The sequence below is a fragment of the Balaenoptera physalus genome, assembly GCF_965194825.1.
Source record: "Balaenoptera physalus genome assembly, contig: HAP1_SCAFFOLD_1610, whole genome shotgun sequence".
Taxonomy (NCBI): domain Eukaryota; kingdom Metazoa; phylum Chordata; class Mammalia; order Artiodactyla; family Balaenopteridae; genus Balaenoptera; species Balaenoptera physalus.
Genome location: NW_028125189.1, coordinates 63857 through 75558, shown reverse-complemented (window position 1 = coordinate 75558; position 11702 = coordinate 63857). Strand labels below are relative to the sequence as shown.

The 11702-nt window shown below is 42.5% G+C and overlaps 1 long non-coding RNA gene across 7 annotated transcripts; it reads left to right on the top strand.

Moving 5' to 3' along the window:
- Positions 1-3560: 3560 nt before the first annotated feature.
- On the top strand, positions 3561-11384 carry LOC309653988. 7 transcript variants are annotated; one of them, XR_014259698.1, is made up of 3 exons: positions 3571-6858; positions 7949-9663; positions 11281-11384. It is a non-coding gene; the product is annotated as an uncharacterized lncRNA (long non-coding RNA). The 7 variants fall into 7 exon arrangements; XR_014259703.1 differs by lacking the exon at positions 11281-11384 and having other exon boundaries at positions 3572-6858; positions 7949-9196; positions 9376-9913; XR_014259704.1 differs by lacking the exon at positions 11281-11384 and having other exon boundaries at positions 3610-4469; positions 4875-6858; positions 7949-9913.
- Positions 11385-11702: the final 318 nt, after the last annotated feature.

Below are 11702 nucleotides of genomic sequence, written 5' to 3'. Positions count from 1 at the left end.
GCTTTTGCATTTCTGTTCACATGTTTTCATTTCAAAGTGATCTCCCTTAAGCATTTCTTATAAGGCAGGTCTAGTAGTGATGAACTCACTTTGATTTTGTTGACTTTATCTCTCCTTTATTTTTAAAGCATAATTTTGCTAGGTATGGTCATTTTTGCTCACAGGTTTGTTTTTTTTTTCAGTACTTTGAATATATCATCCAACTCTCTCCTGGCCTGTAAGGTTTCTGTTGAGAAATTCACAAATTGTTTTCTGGGAGTTCCCTCATATGTGCCAAGTCACTTTTCTCTTGTTCCTTTCAATATTCTCTCTTTGTACTTCACATTTAACAAGTTGATTATAACGTGATTGCGTGTAGTCTTCTTTGTGTTGATCCTATACTGAGCCCTTTGAACTTCTACTGCTACACTATTTATTTTCTAGATATCTTATATCCTTTTTGTTCTTCAGTTCCTTCATTATTGCATTCTTTTGTGGTTGATGTTTTTCCCAGTTTACCATTTTGATTCTCTTCTTATTTCTTTTCTGTATACTTGTGAGGTAGTTTTCTTAGTGCTTATCCTAGGGGTTAAAGTAAACATCTTAATTTTATGAAAAAACAAATTTGAAGTAATAACATTTTTATTTAATAATAACAAAAATTCTGCTTATTTACATCCCACATCCTCGTTTACACTGCACTTGTCACAAATGACATCCTTATGTATTGTGTGCCCATTAATAGCCTTATAATAACTATTTTATATATGTGTCTTTTAAATCACATTTTGAAAAGAGGTGTTACAAACCCTAACTGCAAATGTGTTGGCCTTTTAAACTTAGTGTAGTTACCTTTACCATTGTTCTTTAATTCTTCATATGGTTTCAAGTTACGTTTCATTTCAGCCTGAAGGATTCCTTTAACAGTTCTTATTGAGCAGATCTACTAGTAATGAACTTCGTCAGTGTTTCTTTATATGAATGTCTTAATTTTCCTCTATTTAAAAAAATTCTGGTAAAATATACATAACATAAAATTTATCATCTTAACAATTTAAGAGTGCAGGCCAGAGGCATGAAATATATTTACACTGCTGTGCTATCATTACCATCATCCATCCACAGAACTTTTCATCTTGCAAAACTATAATAGTCTGTACTCATGAAACCACAACTCTCCATTTCCCTTGCCCCCTCACCCCTGGAAACCACCATTGTACTTTCTGTCTCTGTGAATTTGATTACTCTATGTACTTCATATAAGTGGGATCATACAGTATTTGTCCTCTTGTGACTGGCTTATTTTACTTAGCGTAATGCCTGAAGGTTGGTCCATGTTGTAGCATGTGTCAGAATTCCCTTCCTTTTTAAGACTGACTATTGATTTATTGTTTGTATAGGTCACATTTTGTATATCCCTTCATCCCTCAATGGACCCTTGAGTTTTTTCACCTTTTGCCTATAGTGAATAATTCTGCTATGAACATGGGTGAACACATAACTCTTTGAGTTCATAATTTCAATTCTTTTTGAGTATTTAATAGGAACTCAAATTATGGGATCATATGGTAATTCTATTTTTAATGTTTTGAGGAACCACCATACTGTTTTCCTTTCTGTGTGCACCATTTTCCATACCCACCAACAGTGTACAAGTGTATACATACTGGATATTAACCTTATCAGCTATAGGATTTGCAAATATTTTCTCCCATTCAGCAGGTTCGTTTTATTTTTTGATGAAAGAAGTATTTTTAAATTTTGAATACCTAGTTTATCTATTTCTTTTATTACCTCCACTTTTGGTGTCATATTCAAGAACTCTTGGCCAAATTTCATGTCATGGTTTTCTTCCCAGAACTTTCTTCTAAGAGTTTTATAGTTTTAGGTCTCACATTTAGGTCATTCATTCACTGAGTTAATTTCTGTATGTGGTGTGAGGTAAGGGTCTACCGTCATTCTTTTGAATGTGGATATTGTTTTTCCAGTACCATTTGTTGAAATCGCTATCCTTTCCCCATTGGGTGGTCTTGGCACGCCTGTTGAAAATCATTTGGTGATGTATATACGGGTTTACTTCTGGGTTGCTGTTTTGTTCCACTGGCCTATTCTCCGTCCTGTATGTGTGTTTATGCCAGTACTATTTTGATTACTGTGGTTGTGTAGTAGGTTTCGAAATCAAGAAATTTGAAACTTCAAATTTTGTTCTTTTTCCACATTATTTTGACTATTCAGGCCTTTTAAATTCCATATGAACTTTAGGGTGAATTTTACTACTTCTGAAAAAACCTCACTGTGATGTTTAAAGAGATTGCTTTTAATCCGTACATCCCCTTAAGTCGTGTTGACATATTAACAACATTAAGTCCTCCAATCTGTGAACACAAGATGCCTTTACATTTGTTGGTGTCTTCATTAATTTCCTTCAGCAACGTTTTCTAGTTTTCAATGTACATGTCTTTTGTCCCGCTGGTTAAGTTATTCCTCGTCTTTTACTATATTTCATGATATTTTAAATGGTATTTTTTTTTAACTTTCCTTTTCAAACTTTTCATTCTTAGTGTATAGCGAAACAACTGATTTTTGAGTGTTGATTTTGTATCTGGCAAATTTTCTAAATTCATTTATTAATTCTAACAGATTTTTTTTGGTGCTTGTGTGTTGTCTCTGAACAAATATAATTTTATTTCTTCCTTTCCGATTTAGATGCGTTTTATTTTTTATCTTGCCTTATGTATTTGGCGAGGAATTCCAGTACTTTGCTGAATAGAAGTGGTGACAACAGGCATCCTTCCTTTGTTCCTGATCTTAGGGAGAAAGATTTCACCACTGAATATAATAGCTGTTGGTTTTCTATCTGTGACCTTTGTTATGTTGAAGTCATCAACTTGTATTCCTGGTTTGTTGAGTTTTTTTTTTTTTTTTTAATCATAATATGGCATTGAATTTTGTCAAATGTTTTTTCTGCATCAATTAAGATGATCACATGGAGTTTAGTCCCTTCAATCTGTTTATGTGCTATACTACATTGATTGATTTTCATATGTTGAACCAACCTTGCCTTGCAAGAATAAATCCCATTTGGTCATGATGTATAATCCTTATAATGGGCTGTTCTGTCTCTTATTATTTTAAAGGGTTTTTGCATCAGTATTCATAAGGGATATTGGTCTGTAGTGTACTTTTCTTGTAGTGTCTTTAGGTTTGTAATTGATGTAATGTTAACCTCATAGAATGAGTGAAGATACATTCTCTCCTCTTAAATTGTTTGGAAGAACTTGAGAAGGATTGGTGTTAATTCTTCTTTAAGTTGTTGGTAGAATTCACCATGAAGATACCTGGTGCTGGGCGTTCAGTTGTTGGGAGATTTTTGATAACTGATTCCATATCTTAACTTCTAGATCTGTTCAGATTTTGTATTTCTTGGTACGATGTGTGTTTCTAGGAATGTGTTCATTTCATCTAAGTTATCAAATTTGTTGGTCTACAACTGTCAATAGTACTCTATTGTAAGCCTTTTTATCTCTACAAAATTGGTAGTAATGTCCCTTTCTTCATTTCTGATTTTACCTATTTTGTTCTTATCTCTTTTTTTTTAATAGTCAATCTAACTAGTTTTGTCAATTTTGTTGATCGTTTTCCTCTTTCTACAGCTATTTTGAGGCATAACTGACAAAACTGTAATATATCTAAAACGTAAAATGTGATTATTTGATATACGTATATATTGTGAAAGGATTCTCACAATCAAGTTAATTCACATACCCATCACCTGTCATATATTTACTTTTTGTGTGTGAGGACACAAATTCTACTCTCTCAGAAATTTTCAGTTACAGAATACAGCATCATCAGTTAGTCCCCATGTTACACATTAGTTCCTCAGACCTTATTCCTTCATTTTATCCCTCATGTTATAACTGAAAATTTGTATCCATTTACCAGCGTGTTCCCATTTCCCCCCATGCCCAACTGCAGGCAACAATTTCTGCTCTGTGTTTCTATGATTCCAACTTTTTTTTTAGATTCCACACATAAGTGATACCGTGCAGCATTTGTCTTTTCTCCATCAGGCTTATTTCACTTAGCATAATGTTCTCCAGGCTCATTCATGTTCTTGCAAGTGTAAGGATTTACTTTAAGGCTGAATAATATCCCATTGTGTATGTTATATATGTATATTTGTGTGTGTGTGTGTGTGTGTGTGTATGTATCAGATTTTGTTTATCCATTCATCTGTGAGAGACAGGCAGGTTCTTTCCATACCATTACTGTGAATAACATTTCAAAGTTTGTTTTTGTTTTTGTTTTTGTTTTTTTCCCGTACCACGTGGCTTGTGGGATCTTAGTTCCCCAACCTCGGATTGAACCCAGGCCCTCCCCTCAGCAGTGAGAGCACGAAGTCTTAACCACTGGACAGCCGGGGAACTCCTAAAAAAATATTGTTTCTTTTTGCTATATGACCAGAAGTGGAGTTGCTGGATCACATGGTATTCTAATTTTATTTTCTTGAGGAATCTCCATACTGTTTTCAGTACTGGTTGTACCAATTTACATTCCCCAAAACAGTGCACACAGATTCCCTTTTCTCCACATCCTCACTGGCATTTATCTCTTGTCTTTTTCATAATACACATACTAACAGGTGTGAGGTGATATCTCATTGTGGTTTTGATTTGCATTTCCCTGATGACTGGTGATGTGAATCACCTTTTCATATACCTGTTCCCCAAATGTTTGTCATCTTTGGAAAAATGTCTTTTTAGGTCCTTTGCCAACTTTTAAATTGTGTTATATGGTGTTTTTGCTACTGAGTTGTATGAGCTCCTTGTATACTTTGGATATTAACTTCTTTTTAGACACGTGATTTGCAAATATTTTCTCACACTCCATAGGGATGGGGAGGATCTAAGTTGCTTGTCTGAGGTCACACCGCCGGAAGGGAAGGCTCTAAGAGTCCCAAGTTTCTCTTCCTCGCCCCTCTTGCTTCCTGCCCCTGGAATGTGGGCTCCCCCCAGATGGAGCAAAGTACCTGTCAAGCAGCATCAAATATCCAGTGCAATCAAGACAAGTTCTATGATATGAAAGCAAGTCCTCAGGGCCAAGGCCCATGGTCCTGCTAACTCCCTGGGAAAGAGGCCTCAAACATCACTCGTGATATCAGAGAGAGCCAAGGACACACACAGGGAACGTTGCCCTGGGCAGTGGCCACTTCATGCTTCATGGTGTGTGACCAGTGTGAGAACGCAAGGCCGTAGGAGGGCCCCATGCTTGGCTAAATACTCTGCCACCACCATCTTGAAATTCTTGATAATTATTGAACAAGGGCCCTGTATTTTCATTTTACACCCAGCCCTGTAAATTATGTAGCTGGTCCTGCTTCTGGGAAAGTTGCTTGGTCACCTTCTCCCTGCCTTCCCTGTCCCCAGTCTCAGGACTTTGTGCAGGGCCAGGGCTGCACACAGTCACTGTAAGAGATGCTTTTCCGACCACCGTTTGGAACCAAAACAAAACCAACAAAAGCCCCAGATCCATGCAATTAGCCAATATCTCCTCACCAAGACAAAGCCCCTCTGCCTGGAAAGATGCTGCTACTGGCTTGAGACTCCTTTTCCCCCTGAACATCCTACCCTCCAAGGTCTTGCTGCCATTTTCATGTGACACAAGTCAAATGACCAGGGGCTTTTTTCCCCTCTGCATTTTCCTGCATAGATTTGCACCTGTTTCTGTGGCTAATGTTACTGTTGGGTTTCTGTTTTCCCATCTCTGTCCTCTCATCCCTGCTCACACACTGCACACACAATCATAAATTATATTCCAGACAGGCCAGGAATCTCTCCTCACACACATCCCTAATAAAATGTTTATCTGATGGTTTCAAGACCCTAAGCTGCCTCCAGCCAATTTTTGCTAACATACGTCACCCCTGGGACTAGCCAGAGGTGGGCAGTCAAACGTTAGCATCAACACATCCTTTAGAAGGTCCCTAAGAGGGCTACATGCTCCAGGGCTATTCCTGGAAAGTTGGTCACAACCTGTGGGATGGCCAGACATTCCCCCCAGTCCCAGGAAGGGGAGGATGAGGTCAGAGAACTTGCAATGTCGTGACCCTTTGATATGCCTCTCACAAGGACAAGCTCTCCTCGAAGGAAGGTTATACATAACTGAGTGTTTCTGTCCAGGTGGTACTTATAATAACCAAAGGAATTAATGCAGATTAGTTTTCTTTGGTGTCTGGGTGTGGTAGGCATGATGTCCCAAAGATGTCCACGTCCTAGTCCCTGGTACCTGTGAATATGTTACATTACATGGCAAAGGGGAAGTAAGGTTACAGATGGAATTAAGGTTGCTAATCAGCTGACTTCAAAGATGAGATTATCCCGAATTGTCCAAGTGGGACCAATGTAACCACAAGGGTCCTTAAAAGTGGAAGAGAATCAGAAGAGGAGGTCAGAGTGATGCTATGTGAGAAGGACTTGACCTCTAGGTCGAAGATAGAGCCTGGCTTTGAAGACAGAACAAGGGGCCATGAGCCAAATAATGCAGGCAGCCTCCAGAAGCTGGAAAAGGCAAGGGAAAAGATTCTCCCCTAGAGCCTCCAGAAAGGAATGTCGCCCTGTTGACACCTTGATTTTAACCCAGTGAGAACTGTGTCGGACTTCTAACCTATGGAACTGTAAGTTTATAAATTTGTTTTGCTGTAAGTCACTAACTTTGTGATAATTTGTTACAGCAGCAAGAGGAAAATCATGCACTACCTCCTTAGATTCTTATCACCGGGGTGTGTTTAACAAGCAGAGCTAAGCGGAGGCAGGGAAAGGCCCTTGGAGGAACCACCACTGCTTCCCTCGTGATGAGAAGACCTGGCAAAATTATGAAGTAAGCAAAGTGATGAAAAACACCCTTTGTTTTTTGTCCTTGGGTTGTGCCACAATCCAAGGGGATCCCTCATTTGGGGGACTCCAGGTAGACCTACCCCATAAAAGCCTATTGAATCCAGAAGCTCCCAAGTTTTCCTTTCAGCCTACCAAGGGTTAATTATCCTAGCTATTAACTAAAGCATGAAAGTGATCATATTGACTATAGATACACGACAGGATAATGGAAGAGAGTATATAAATGAACACTCATTTACTGTTTATCCTTTTGGGAAATGCTGACATGCTTAATGAGCCTCACTCCAACCCAGCAGCACTTAACCTTTTTAAAGTCACAGGCTCTGCTGAGAATCCAATGGAAGAAAAACGCCAACACACCCAAAACCTATTTCGGGGGCTCATGAAACCCCTGAGGCATCCAGCCTCAGCCCAGAACCCCTGCTCCAATTGCTAGGACAGCTAAGGAAGGTAATTTGAAGGCTGTTTAAGGCCTGTGTCCCTAAAATCACTTCTCCCTGTTGGCTACTTCCTGCCTGTACACAAAGCTGATCGTGGGGCCAACCTAAAAAACACCAGAATTATTAACAAGTACCTCTTTCCCACTGGTTGAAGAGACCTTAGGGGTAACAGACCAGAACCCAGTGATGGGAACAAAATGTTCAAAGAATGGAGACAAGAAGCAGTGAGAGATAACCTGGGCGGGGTGTGGTGGCGGACAGATTTTGACATGGCAACAGCATATCTTGTGGGCAGAGAGGCACAAAATCCCCATTCCCTGTTAAATAGGATCTGACTACCACCAGAGTGAGGTGGATGAGCCCGGGCCAAGGGGGAGACTGACACCCACATCCCCGTCACGGCCACCTGGGTACATCCCTGGGCAATGCTATCCGATCCATCCCCACTCCAGAGACACCCATGAGCCCGGTGCCCAAACCACTGCTGTGTAAGTCGGTGCCTCTCAAGGCAGTGTCACCTGAGGGTGTCCAGCAGGGCTCAGGCATCAGAAGGACATTCTCGCAAGGCCTGACTGCCCCTTACCAGCTCTGGATCTTGGGCAAATGAGTCCGCCCTGCATTCTGCCTCCTCAGATGCAAAATGCAGACGATACCAGGACAAGTCCACAGTCCCTCATCGAAACCCAAGGGTCAGATGTGCTTCAAGGTTCAGAATTGTTCAGATTTGATAAAGGTAATAGAGTGCCTATGCATTATAGTAATACCCATGGTGGGTCTGTCACACAACACATCAATACGAACATTCAGACTAAAAAGGATAAACAGTTTAGGTCAGATTTTGCCACCAAATGCATTCATTGGGTTAAGCTTCCCCTCTACTTAGTTATGAAATAATTTTGTTTGCAAAGTTTTGCTGTTGTTCAGAACAGCCGTGAAGACATTAAGGCCCTGTAGGATTATTGTTGTGTGGATTAAAACAGTTACAACACCCACCTCCTCTAGCCATCCCTGCACCTCAGGCCCACTTCAGTCCTCGTATTCATCACACTGAGTTACAATTCTCCTAGGTCTGTCTCCTCTTCTAGATCGTGAGCATTTTGTGGTCAGGAATGACAGCTTGCTCACCTGTGTATTCCCAGGCCCATGCTGGGCACATGTCCATAAATGTGTGCAAAACACAAGTTAATTAGTCATCTAAATCTCTCCACCTGCCTGCCTCCAAGCAGGTGGAAAAGCGCACCCCAGAAGTGCTCCCTCCCTTGCTCCTGAACCCGGGTACACATCAGAACATCAATCTGCCTACTCAGCATCATCACGACGGTGCGGGAACCTCCTTGGCACTTTCAAATACTTTTTTCATAAACCCAATTCATGTCCACTAGGAATGGCCCTGACCAGGGAGAGACTTGGGAGATGAGAACTTTTGCTAATCAGCAAAGCTATATCTGAGTCCAGACTCTTGCCTCCAGCCTTTAGACTGAAGAAGGACCTGGCAGCCCCAGGGGGCCAAGGAGGCCCACCTGTCTGTTTGCTTCTCCGGGAGCTGCTCCCACACGTCGTGCAGTCTGGGCACAGCACCAATGCGAGCTCTGCTTTCAGGACTTTGCATCTCTCTTTCTCTGTGAAGACTCCACGCCTGCCTGGGTTTGGAAGGCTCTCGGCTGCCTCTTCACACTTATCTCTGAATGAGAGAAACCCAGCCCGGCTCCCCTGAGCAAGGCTGAATGAGCCCCGAGATCTAAACTGGCACGAGCTACAGCTTGAGAACCACTCGTGCTAAAATGGAGAGGGACTTGGAGAGCGCAGCGCCTTTTCAAGAGAACGGAGAGGAAAATTCAACAGCGGGAGGAACTGAAACAGCCACTTGGATTACTGTCCTAGGTGAGGGTGGTCCCCTGTGTCACGTGGTCACCTTTGTCACGTGGCCACATTGACAGGATGCAGGTTAGAATTAAGCCCACTGCCGCCCATCGGATGCACAGTGAACATCTAGAGCGTCTCCCCAATGGTTGTCATCTCTTGGTGGGTCAGAATCATTTACAAGGGTCCTTGTATCTCAGGTAGCAGAGGAGCCTAGGTCCAGGACGCCCCTAAAGTGTGCCTTGTCCCAGGCAGAGCTGCACTGCCTCCCCGCCTGCCTGGTCTAAGAAGTATTTGCTCCTCAGCAAATGAAGACGACTGGAAAGCCCCGACCCTCAGAGATGAAAGGGGCCCGAGAGAAGGGCTCCACCGACCTCCATTCTTTGAATGGACATGTTTCCTGAACGCGGTCACGTCTATACAGCGGATTTCCTGCACCAACTCGCTGTCTGGTCCTGGGAGCGATAATAATGATGCCACCGCTACTCGTACTGGGGCTGCCTTCCCGGAGGGGAAGATCGGGCAGGGGAGGCGCTGAGGCTACGCAGTTGGCTGCCGCACCTGAGTCCCCTCCGCAGTCCTAAGAAAGGTTTCAGGGCCCTCTTCCAAGCAGGTGGAGGTTTCTGCCTAGGGCTGTTTGTTTGAGGCTTTCTCCTGAGTTTTTTTCACCTCTTCTGAACAGCCTTCCACCCCAGGGATGATCCAAGCACCTACCCCCACCCCGCCCCGGGGAAACAAGCTCACTCCACACCACAAAGCATTCCGGGTCCGGGTCCGGTCCGATCACAGGTTCTCCTTCCGCTTTAACTCTCCTCTCTCCAGTGAAACTCCCACCCCCTCGGGCTCAGCCCTGTGTAAGAAGCTGTGTGCTGAGAGAGGAGCCCCTGCAGCTATTCCCATTCCCCAAATGCTGCCTCTTATCAACCCTAAGGAATCTCGGGCTAGTGGAATTGGAGGCAATGTAACAGCCTTGCACCTGTTCTGAGACGGGGCACGTGTGTGGGGATGTGACATTAAACTGCTAGGGACACAGCATCACTCCCAGGTCACCTGCCTCCGGGTCAGAGCACCTCCAACCCACAGAATATAAGAGCTACCCGTGGCACCTGTTAAAATGCAGAGTCCGGGTCGCTCCCAGAGGTTCTCATCCTGTAGGGCCTGGGTGGAGCTCCCGTCTGGGTAGAGCCCCCTGATCTGCACGTTGCACGAGCAACTCAGATGACCCCCAATACACAGTCCGCAGACCAGCCTGAGAACTACTGCCTCGCTCATTACCTATGTCTGCTTCTCAGTTTCTACCCCTTCCCGCTTCTGAAAACTGACCCTCACAAATGTTTTCCCGCAAAGAGCTGGGGGCAGTTGGTAGGGGAAAGGTGGCCCCCGAGGTTTTCCATGAGGACGATGTAGCCAGAATTACCCCAACTAATACTGGATACTTAAGTATATACAGATGCAATTGTCTTGAATTTGCTTCAATCTAATCCGAAAGGGGGTGGGGGGAAGCTATAAAGGACATTGCTAGGGTACCTGATGACATTCGGCTATCCACTGTGGATTAGATAATATCAAGGTTGGGACTTCCCTGGTGGTCCAGTGGTTAAGACTCTGTGCTTCCAAAGCAGCGGGGGCCAGTTCCATTCCTGGTGGGTGAATTACGATCCCATATGCTGCTGGGCATCGCAAAAAAAAAAAAGATAATATCAAGGTTAAACTCCTGGTTTTGAACATTGTACTGTGGTTGTATTCTTATTGTTAGGAAATACATACCGAAGTATTTAGAGATAAAAGGACACAATATCTCTGACTTATTCTCAAATGGCTCAGAAAAAATAGTAGTCACACATATGTATACATATACACATAGAGAATATGATAAAGCCAATGGGATAAGATGGAAATTGTTCAGTCTGCGTAGAGTAAATGGGAGTTCCCTGTACTGTTCTTACGACTGTTCTATGTATCTGAAATTATATATCAAAGTAAAAAGTTACCAAAAAAAAAAAAAATCCCCAGGTGAGGGGTGGGTGTGGGGATAGAGACTCCATTCTCTTTACTTTTATGTATGTTTGAAATTTTCTATCATTAAAACGATTCCCTGTACCAAGCCTCAGGTATGGTTTGAGTGGCACCGACCCTGGGCTGCTGGGAGCCTAGACACCGTCCACAACATCACGGGCAATGACCTGTGAGCTAGGAGTACCGCCTGGATTAACGGTAAGGTCCTCCACGTTCTGTCCTCCCAACTCCCAACACTTAGCGATACACCTTCACAATCTGACTTTTCCAATGTTATTTTTTTCTGATGATTAATATCAAATCTTTCGGGCGGAATCTTACATAAAGGCAATTATAAACTAGAAAATAAACATCACCTTTTAGACACACATTGCCTCTATCACAAAAGAAGTTTTTATTAGGACAGGTGATTTACTTTCAACCCCAGAACTTAGATTGGGCCCTAATACCTTTCCTTACATGATTTAGGATATAAATTTAAGCCAGAATGACTGACTGATTTTTTCAAAGT